Here is a 12,206-nt window from a genome sequence, read left to right as displayed (position 1 = left end):
ACACATTGGTTTTCTGGCTGAGAATGTTGCCTGATTTGTCTGCAAGTGTAGCAACCCCTTTTCCGGTAATGTCTTTGACTAGAAAAGGGCCTGTCCAGTTCCCCTCTAAACGTCCACCTTTGCGTCCCTCTTTTCTTTTGTTTGCTTTGAGTACCTCCTCTCCTTCGTGGATGTGAAATGATTTCACATTTTTTCTTTTCCAGGACTCGTACTCCACCTTTTGCTTCCCCTGTGCTTTTTCAATGTGATCCCGCATCTTAGGAAAATAATGTATAATAAAAAGACTGAATAGAATACCTTAAATAATGTGAATTATTACTTAATTATAGTTCATACTGTACTACAAACAATCACCTTTGCCTGTACTGCTGTCACCTCTGCTATCCGTGTGTCCATTACAACATTCGGATTCTCTGCTACAAAGCAATCTGCCTCAGATACTACCTTTGTGTTTAGAACCTCAGGCGTGATTGGGTGCCGGTTAAACATCAAAAAGAATGGAGTATACTTTGTAGAGCCCTAAAAAAAAGTGTTTCAACAAATTACATTTACATAATCAATTGCATATAATCATTTATTTTTTAAGCAGTTGCAATCACCTGCTTTGAGGTGTTGATGGCATGCAACACATCCTCCAGGTTTTCGTCCCAGTCATTCTGCATGCCATTGCAGTACTTTGACAATGCCCTCTTTATAGTCTGATTAGTCCTTTCATCCTGTCCAGTTGACTGAGGGTGGTAAGCTGATGTGACACACTGCTTCACACCCAGTACCTTAAATATGTCCTCATTTAGCTGTTATCAAAAAGGTATGCAAGACATGGTAGATTCTTATAACATATAGTCAAAAAATTACTTAACTAAATAATAATAACCTGGTTCACAAACTCCCTCCCCTGGTCTGTGATTATTGATTTATCGGTTAAAAATGTAGGTGTGCTTGATTAGGGTTGGAGGTAAACTCCACCTCAGAAGGAGACCTAAAAAAGTTGCCCATTCCTGATTTAAATTTACAAAGCAGCACAGTACATTATATTATATACACATACATTGAAGTATTATATATTTAATACTGCAGTACATCATATTAGCTAAGTACTGAACAAAAACGTGTTTTACCTATATCAACAAAAATCTTTTAGAAAGGCATGGTCTCTTTTGAGCCTTTGCCAGTGAAACTTGATTTCTTTCAAGACAATACTCTGAAATACTTCCCATCCCAACATATTCTTACAAAGGCTATATAAAATGACACAACCCTGTCTCTTTTTGTTAAATTTCAGTTTTATTGATCAATAATAGCCATTATAAAAGTATTAGTAGCCTAAAAGGTATAAGAAGCTATACAAGTCAAGAAATAAAGTAAGTTAAACAATTCAGTCAAACATAAGTCAGCAGGCTACAACGTTAAAGTTAAATAGCCTAAATAAGTTATATAAAGTTATGAAACTAAACTTTGCCCTCAGCCAAAACGATTTGCCAGGGAACAAATGATAGATTAATGAGATCAAAGATCGCCCGTTAGATATAGCCTACACAAGACGAATTATATCTCATGTTTAACCACTAGACTAGAGACATCAGAGTCAGCGGCAAACATCAGAAGGACTAGCCGAGGTAAGGCTGTTCCAGGCGGGGTACATGAACGCTGAGCGCCCGGTGATCGCCTGGATCTCACAACTCCGAAAACGTCAGATACAATTTTTAAATAGGCGCTATCTGTATAAATAAATCACAGATTTGATCTTTAAACAACTACATTTTCGACTGAAAAACTCTTAAAACTACATTTCGTGGCACAATAACAGTAGTATTTTTAAATTTCGCTGTCTTTCTCCTCTGCCATTGACGCAACTTGAGATTTTAAATATTAGCTATAGAATATATACAATTTGCATATACAATATACAATTTAATTTAATCTTACCTTGCATATAGAAGCAGGATTTAGTATTCTACATAAAGCTACCACATAATAACACTAAAACAGCTCACGTTAGCAACAAGTTATCGCGAGAACAGATTTAGATCAGGCATACTAATGGGGTCCTAAGCTCAGACTCATCTCTTCAATCGAACTCAATTGTTCACCACACTGGCGTCCCTTTGTAGCTTCTGTGTATGCCATCACACGTTACGTCATGACGCAACACCAATCAAGATTGGCTTAGTTTCATTCATGCTTCAGAGCCGCTACGCTAAGGGCGTTCCCCAAAGTGTCTTATCGACGCAGTTCTCGTTCTCTCGAAAGGGAACCCCTCCTTTCCGAAAGCTTTCTCTGCTCTGATTGGTCAGATGGCCCAGTCTGTTGTGATTGGTCTACCGAATCACCGCTTGGCATAACTGAATTTCAGCTCCAGAGGCTTCCTCAGCACTTGACACACACAGTAATGTTGGCGTTGTTGTTCTTGAGCAGCCAATGAAGAACGTATGCGAGCATTATGCAAATGTGTTACAAGCCTACTGTTGGTTTGTGCTGGAAATAAGAATGGAATCATTTCAGGCAGTTCAGAATTGGTTCTTTCTTTTGGGAGACAATAATGGCACTTATCGTGCACTTTGATTTTTGAAACTTTACAGACCTTTTACATTCACAAACAGCTATAGTGAACATTACATTAAAGGAAATAACCGAAAAAGCATAAAAGGGCACTTTAAAGATTTGTACTATTATATATTGCATCCCTCAGTTAAACACACACACACACACATACATAATTTAATTGTTCATGCTTATTTTTATATTTAGATCAAATGCCTAAATTCACCAAGCATACTAAATGATTGATTTTAGTTTTTAGAGCTTCATTTTTAACTTTAGTTAAGTTTAGACAAAATGTTATAGAATTTTTAACTCAAGATATTTATCAGTCATTCAAATCAGCCAGAATTTTTATACCGGTCTGGTATTATATGTGAGATGAGCACCTACAATCCCCCAGTTTACTGCTCTGCACGGACCCTACAGGGCCCTTTTCCTGTTTGCATGTCCATGCATGTATGCATGTTTGTTTCATTCAACCCTGTGAGTCTGCTTCCTTTTAAACCCCATGCATCTCCTTTGTGCTTGTCGTTGCTCACGCTAGCTGCTCTCTGAAGCCACAGGAGTTCCCGTAGTTTCCAGGCTTTAATTAGCCTCGGAGGGTCAACACACCTTCAGGTGCTATATAGCACACTCACACGTACACGTGCACACATATGCACTTTTCTTCTCACAGAAATCAGCTTTAAATGGAGTCCCAGGCTCTCTATTCCATACTTTAAATGAATTAAGTTCAGAGGAATAGTGAATAAAAATAATGATCAAATGTAGCTTTCTCATCTCCACCATATACATGTGCATCTGGGTTTATTGAAAGCCAGGGTGCTGGCAAAACCAACATTATAATGTGTCTGTTTTTTAATTGTGAGCATGCATGGCATTTTGGTGTGCATGACTGGGCTTGCACCAATGCTCATATTTACTAGTTTTACTAGACTTTACTAGTACTAGAAAAGTAGTCGACAAGTCAAAGTTTACCTTATAAATGGCTCACAATACACTGATGCATCTGCTGCCTTTGCTGTTCCTGATAAATCCAATGCCTTGCTGACGGAGAGTGAGCAGGTGGAGAGACTGTCCATGCAGCTGGGACGAAAGCGTGCTTATATCCATTATCAGATTCACACTGCCAAAAAAAATTAATAAATCAAATAAATATTGTATTAAGTTTATGTTTCTCTCCTCATTAGCACTGACAAACCTTACAATCTTGTTAGATTTATGCTTCAAAAATGTCAGTGGAGTAAGAAAAATAAGCTTACTTCAATCAATGAAATCTTTGATACCTGGAGAAAACTCACGTTAGCATTCATCTCAAGGGCAGTTAGCAACTGGTCGGTACAGGATCCTTGTAAGCAGACAATTTGAAATCTACCATGTTTGCTTTTTGCTCATGAACTTTCTGAGCCCATCACCTGCAATTAAGTATGGGGGAAATAAGATTTCATTAAAGCTAAAAAAATATATATAAAAAAATAAATAAATAAATAAATCAGGTACTGGTTAAACATCTACTGTAATGTAATATAGTATATATTGCATATTTAATATAATAAAAATACATGGCTAATTTTGAATCAAAAAAAAAAAAAAAAAAAAAAGCTTTTAGAATCAAATATGGTGTAGTTACAGCATCTACCAGCAGGGGCTATCATAAAAGTATCATAAATGTTGTACATACGTATATAAATGTATGATACTTCTATTTGAGCTTTTTTGTCCTTTTTGGATGACATTATCTGGTCCCTATCCACTTTCATTGTATGGATAAAAGTGCATTCTATAAAACCTCACTTTTAGTGCTTCACAGAAGAAAGATAGACACGATGAATCCTCCCCTAATAACACTCTTTCTGAAACGAATAAATCAACTGCATCAAAGTATGATTTATGCATTTCTCTTTCCTTGAGCATCTTCCATGCCATCCATCATATTCGCCAAAATCCCAGAGAACACGGGTTAAATCATCTTCACCTCATCTCTCCTTATGCATCTGGACTGCGTTGAGGGGGTGGGACATCTCTGAAGTTGAATAATCTAAATGTCATTAATCATTAGTCCATAGTCCGTCTCTTTCTCTGGCTGTCTCTCTCTCTATCTCACACACACACACACACACAAAGTCTAGAAAGGTGTGCCCTGTCTGTCTGGCGTGGATGTCGCTCTCTGTCATTTCCCAGTACACCCACATGTTTATCGTTGACTGCCTGTGTGTCTCCATTCGTGGCGGGAGCCTTGGTGACTGGGCACATGAGCGCTCTCTTGCACGTCACACGGAAATATCCATCCTTCCCAGGGGCTTCGGCAGCTTGAGGGTTTGACATCGAGATGTATGGGATGTTCATGGTCCACTTGGCCTGCTGTTCCCAAACTGTAGAAGTGAACAGCATGCAAGACGTCAGATGCAAAAGATTCATGTAGATTCAGCTAGATTTATGGCTCAGCTCCGAATTCTCATTGGATGAGACATATTTAAAGCCAATGTAAAAGAACAGATATACAGTCAAACCAAAAATGATTCAGACACCAGATATATAATTTTTGATATTTTTATACTAGTGGGTGCAGGACACCATAGTTCATTAATGTAAGTGAGGAGAGCAAAATAAAGTAAACTGTGCCATATTATACGCAAACATTCTTCATACTGTGGACTACCAGTAAAATTTATACAAATTTGATACCAAAAATTATTCTGACTCTTTGACCTGACCATGTTTTGCTTAAGTTATTTTCTTTAATGGCTAATGCGACCCTTTTACACCACAGACTGAACAAAATTAAGCATTGCTTGGTAATTTGTTGACCTAAATTGGTATTATTTAATTGTGTTCTTAGGTTTAATAGCTGTCAGCTGTTAAATTTAATTCATTTGTGAGACAGTCTAACAGAATGATGGCCAAAACCAACTATAGCGAATAAACTGTGATAATGTGAGAAATGTTGAAGGTGTCTGAATACATTTTGGTTTGACTGTACGCAACTATGAGCATACAATTAAATTCTGAATGAATGTGGCAAAATATGGAATATATATATATATATATATATATATATATATATAATTCATTATTTGAATTGATTAATATATATTATTCACTTATTATTATTCACAATTATTAAAATAAGAACGTAAACATATTTACCCATTGAAACTTGCCATTGCCCATCCCCAGAGTGTTGTGACTCCTGCCACCCATCAGATTCTCCAGTAAGTGCATTGTGAATATATGAGGTTCATCAGTTCCGAGAAATCCAGCTTGAGAAAAAAAGTGTGACCTTTAATTTACATTTCAAAGATTCTATCAATACTTTTGAAAACAACCTCAGAAGGTTTTAAGCTGGAGTCTTCAGAGAGTCTCTCAGGGTGGCGTTACCTTATGATGACACAGTGCTGTGTGTAGCAGTCATCTAACCCTCTTTTTAGTTAGAGAAACCCAGGTGTGTGAAATTTAGCCCCGGTGCTGAACTGCTGCGACTGGGGTGGTGCACAGCATAAAGGAGCTTGCTTAGGGAAACCCAAAACTGCAGGACGCTCATGTTGTTCATATGCAGCATATTTACTGTGATAAGTTTAGATAATGCAACCTTTTGACATGAAGTGTCAAGTGTCAATATTATCCACACTGATAATATGCACATTGCAAAAAACTGCTGCAACACTCATTTACAAAGTACTGCTTTGAGAGTGAAAAAGAACATAAAAATTAAACAGTGCATTCTTACTATTTATATATATACACACACACTATATTGCCAAAAGTTTTGGGACGTCTGCTTTTACATGCACATGAACTTTAATGACATCCCATTCCTGATCCGTAGGGTTTAATATGGAGTTGGTCCACCCTTTGCAGCTATAACAGCTTCAACTCTTCTGAGAAGGCTTTCCACAAGGTTTAGGAGTGTGTTGATGGGAATTTTTGACCATTCTTCTAGAAGCGCATTTGTGAGGTCAGGCACTGATGTTGGACGAGAAGGCCTGGCTCGCAGTCTCCACTCTAAATTCATCCCAAAGGTGTTCATTCGGGTTAAGGTCAGGACTCTGTGCAGGCCAGTCAAGTTCCTCCACACCAAACTCGCTCATCCATGTCTTTATGGACCTTGCTTTGTGCACTGGTACGCAGTCAGGGTGGAAAAGGAAGGGGCCATCCCCAAACTGTTCCCACAAAGTTGGGAGCATGAAATTGTCCAAAATGTCTTGGTATGCTGAAGCATTAAGAGTTCCTTACACTGGAACTAAGGGTTGGCCAAGCCCAACCCCTGAAAAACACTTTACACTTGGCACAATACAGTCAGGCAAGTACCGTTCTCCTGGAAACCGCCAAACCCAGACTCGTCCATCGGATTGCCAGACAGAGAAGCATGATTCGTCACTCCAGAGAACACGTCTCCACTGCTCTAGTCCAGTGGCGGTGTGCTTTACATCACTGCATCCCACGCTTTGCATTGCACTTGGTGATGTAAGGCTTGGATGCAGCTGCTCTGCCATGGAAACCCATTCCATGAAGCTCTCTACACACTGTTCTTGAGCTAATCTGAAGGCCACATGAAGTTTGGAGGTCTGTAGCTATTGACTATATAGCTATGCACACACATATCGCACAAGCAATAAACATGAGAAAATGAAATTATATTACTTACCGGTTTCCTCCTGTTTCTGCGCATGACTGTCCGATCACAACCAGGACATATTGTCAATTTCCTGAACCTTCATTTTCTCTGATCCTCTGTGGTGGTAAAATCATGTGCCGAGACCATCAAAAGACATTTGATGCGTTTAAAACTAGCTACTTTTCATACTAGGTTAAATTTATGGCAGGCAATCTTTATCAAACATACCTAATCTTCTTCAAGTTCATGCACTACAAAAACATGAGATTTGTGCCACTAAACACTGAAGTATACTGTATTGATGCAACATGCAAATATCAAACTAATCAGATGCTATTCAAGGAAAATTACTCCATCTAATCAATTTCAGACAAAAACGCATTTTCTGTTCTGCCCAAGTTTTACATTTGCATTACATGTGAACTATAGATTATCATGGGCTCATTCTGACACATGAAGCGCAAACAGTACATGCTAATATTACTGTCAGTGTTTGTTGTTTTCTCACAGTTATATTAGATGATATGACAGAAGATATGACAGGAGATGCACCAAAACATGATTAGAAATATCAAAGGATCTTGTTATACCATCTTAACATGGGAGAACACAAATAGATTTCTTTTTGGTCCAAAGCATATCGGAACACAATTTCAAATGAAGTGTTGTCACAGCATTTCCTTTGCCAGACAAATTGAACAGGGAGTTTGTGCCAGCACTTTGGGCTTTCCCATTTTCACAGGCAGATTATTAGTGGTGTTTGCGAAGGCAAACATCACTAGTACTATAACTCATAACCAAGTAGTTTTGTCATGGTGCCAAATGATCAGTAGTCGATATTCTTGATACCCATTTCAATACCACAACAAAAACTAACTTGCTACCTTAGACTTGTTTTTATTATTATTTAAAAAGTGAAATATTAATGCAAACTAATTGTGAGTAAAAAAAATCATGTAGCCTTCAAACATTTTTCAGTTAAGTAAACATACTTGATTTTTAAAAGACAAGTAAACACCATAAAATGAGCAAAGAAACATTAAGCAACAGAACAAAGACTGCTTGAATTTTTCAAAACTTCTCTTCAAAACTTCAAAGTCTCTTGCTCACCAAGGCTGCATTTGTTATATGTGAAATATTAATAATCTGTTTGTTTTTTATATATATTTTAAAATACGATTCATTCCAGTGAAGCAAATCTGAATTTTCAGCATCATTACTCCAGTCTTCAGTGTCACACAATCTTTTAGATATCATTTTAATATAATGATTTTCTGCTCAAGAAACATTTCTTTTTATCAATATTGAAAACAATTGTGCTGCTTAATATTTTTGTGGAAAATCATAACGTTGTTTTTTTATGATTCTTTGATGAGTAGAGTTCAAAATAACATCATTTATTTAAAATAAGATATTTTTTGCAACATTATAAATGTATTTACTGTCACTTTTGATCAGTTGAATGCATCCTTACTGAGTAAAAATAATTTCTTTAACAAAAAAGAAAATCTTACTGACCCTTTTCACAGGCAAATACCACTCATCACCGATGTAAAAATACAAAATACATAAGTTCACAACACAACGAAATAAATCCACAACACAACGGAAATTCTCCCGACCACTAGAGGGCTCTCGGAGCGCGATAAAGTTAGTTTTCCATGCTACTGTTCTATAGAGTCAGCAGTCTAAAAAAATATATCAACACCACGATTAGTTTTAACAGTATGTTGCTAACCGTTGTATATCGACATTTATTAATTCAAAATCACCTACTTGCATTATAGCTGCATTTATACTCTAGAATGCTTTGATGCGATACCACAGCGCATGATCCCTAAGGGAACGTCTGCCAGTTACTTCAAGATGTTAAAACGTATAATTATGACCGCCGCTAGCGTAGCTAGCGAAAGTAGGTCATATAGGGATTGTCAAAGTTTTGTTTTTGTTTTTGTTTTTTGTCAATCTACTGAATTTTTCGCCAACGATACCAGGGACACCGAAACACCGGGGAACATGAAATTTGGTGAGCATGTAGCCCCACTAGACTTTTACGGAAAAATTTCGTTTGGTCCCCGGGGGCCACTCCCCCCCGCGCTGGGCCCCCCCAAACCCAAAAAATGCAGTTTTTCCTAAATAACTACCTGAACCGTGGCACCGAGGATGAAGAAATTTGCAAAGTATGTTGGTCTTAAGGGCCCACATCAACCTAGCCCATAATCGATTGTCAAAGTTTTTTAGTTTTTTTTTTCCCGTCAATCTACTGAATTTTCCGCCAACGATACCAGGGACACCGAAACACCGGGGAACATGAAATTTGGTGGGCATGTAGCCCCACTAGACTTTTACGGAAAAATTTCGTTTGGTCCCCGGGGGCCACTCCCCCCCCCCCGCGCTGGGCCCCCCCAAACCCAAAAAATGCAGTTTTTCCTAAATAACTACTTGAACCGTGGAACCGAGGATGAAGAATCCTTCAAATTTTTATGGTATGTTGGTCTTAAGGGCCCACATCAACCTAGCCCATAATCACTTATTTGTGATTTGCGCCCCTCCCATAAAAAATGAAAATGCAACATTATTCTGCTTTAATCGCCCCTATCTTCAGTGGAGATGTTCAGAACTGCACCATATTTCATGTGTATGATTAACTTGACATCCTCTGGGGGTATGCTAAGTTTCGTAGAATTTCATCCATGGGGGGGTATAAAATAAATTCATTTATGTGCACATTTAGTGACTGTACACTCATCGGCCTGTAGATGGTGCTGTTGAGCGAAGGGTTGCTGGTTTAGGATGATACTGTCACACACACACATGCAGGAATACAAACAAACGCAAGCATGCACACACACTGACATCCACACGCACAGACACACACCCATACACACACATACAAATCCACATGCACAGACACACACACACAAACACACATGCGCACACACAAACACACACACATACACACATACACACAGACAGACATGCACATACTACTACTTTTTTTAGGTATATACATAAACACGCAATACAGCCAAATTGCTCCACGTCATTTATTTTTGTGGAAAGCCAGTGCAGGCCTGAGCGGCGGTCATATTTTGTACCGCCATGCTGTACATCTAGTTTGTATTAATTAATATTACTTTTAACATTCAAAAACAGACATGTTCCAAATCCAAAGCTTGATTGTATTGGTAGTTGTGTTGTACATTTTCCGCTGTGTTGTGGATTAATTTCCGTTGTGTTGTGGATTCATTTCGTTGTGTTGTGGCTTAATTTCGTTGTGTTGTAAACTACTGGGCCACCGTAGGTCTGGGCTTTTTGTAAATGATGATAGTTGTTTTTTAGCACTGTCAAGTAATGGAAGCAAAGAAAAGTACAACTAATTCAGCTTTTGTCAAAATGCAGCAGTGAGGAAATTAGATTGAGGAAAAGGGCATTCCATTTTTTTTTTTATGATTCATTTCTACGTGCAGCATCTGTTCCTCCATCTACTTTCAATGTGTGTGCATGTGTTTAACAGCACCTGATTTTAGCACATGTAAATAAATTCACACTCCAACATTTATTCACATCACTTTTACACCTCCAACTGCTGGTGTGTCCTAACAGAGATAATTTTAGCAATGCAACCATGCAAAACGACAGGAATAGAGGGGAACTAACGCCCTGCCAACGTATGTTTACATTTCTCTTTCAAGAATTCAAATGTTTCCAGTTGCCAAATCGCTCTCAACTTCACTGTTGAGCATGCTAACAGATGGAATTATGTGCTCTATTATGCCAGCTGTCTCTCTTTTGTGTGTGTGTGTGTGTGTGTGTGTGTGTGTGTGTGTGTGTGTGTGTGTGTGTGTGGGGAAGTTTCTTTCAAGAATCAAAAAAAAAAGGAGCCCACACATACGATCACATGGCTGAATAACTCTCCTCTGTTTTATAAAGTTTTACTGCCAGCAATCCGAAGCATCTCTCCTCCTCCAGTAAACAGCATGTGTGTGTTCTTACTCCCATCAATAACTTTGAGTTCGTAATCATATTTCACAGCATTGGCAGAGACTTTGTTGACACTCTCAGAGATTTTTTTCAGTTCCTGCAGCTTTTCTCTAATTTTGTCTGTTAACTTATCGCTCCTCCTGTTCGGAGAGGAAGGGAAGAGAGAGAAACGTCCTGAAACACAAAGTTCCGCCCACCCTCAGGCTTCAGGCCCTCAGAAGTGTCTGCACATACTTTGCAAAATGCTTGTGTTTAACAGTAAAACTAAACAGCGTAGGTTTGGGGAACACGGTTTAAGCGCTGCCAAACCGACCACACGGAAGTGCCCACTTATAACACAGAGCCGTCCAAAAACACCCAAATATAAACTGCATATGAGTGAGTGAATGAGTGCATGTGCACTTAAAGACCCCTCATGGAGAAAATCAAGTTTTCAATGCTGTTTATATGTCTATGTGGCGTTTTTAATATGCTTTAAGACAAACCATGTGCAAATTAATTAGTCAACACCATTGCTGAGTATTTTTTCTTTAAAACTGCAGTGAAAAAAGACACGGCTTGAAATCGACGGTGTTTCTTACGTCACAAATTACCTTGTAACCAATCACGTCAATGTGCCGGTGGGCTTTAGCATATCGTTAACTGCTGCGAAGAAGGGGAGTTTCAAGAGAAGCCAGGTTATCCCGGTATATTTTCTGTTGATATGAAAAATCAGGTACATTTAGTAATATAACGGGTGAATTATGTATATGATCAATATTACGATGTTTTTGTGAACTATATATGTCTTTCTCCACTAACGTTTCTAAGGATGCTGAGATGGTGAATAGGAACATGGTGTTTGTAACAAAAAGCAACAAAATTTTAGCTGTGTGATAAGGTAGTCAAGCCAAATGCTAATCATAATAATTACAGTAATGTGTAGAGAGTGATAGGCCAACATAAAACATCTTTATGATGTATCGACTTGTATACGAGCCTGTAATATTCACTCTTCCACTTCTTTGTTCAAATTACTACAGTAAAGCTGGCAGAGTGGATCTCTGAACTGGTGCGAGTGAGTGGA

Source organism: Rutilus rutilus (assembly GCF_951802725.1).
Source record: "Rutilus rutilus genome assembly, chromosome: 7".
NCBI classification, from domain to species: domain Eukaryota; kingdom Metazoa; phylum Chordata; class Actinopteri; order Cypriniformes; family Leuciscidae; genus Rutilus; species Rutilus rutilus.
This window is presented reverse-complemented; position numbering follows the sequence as displayed.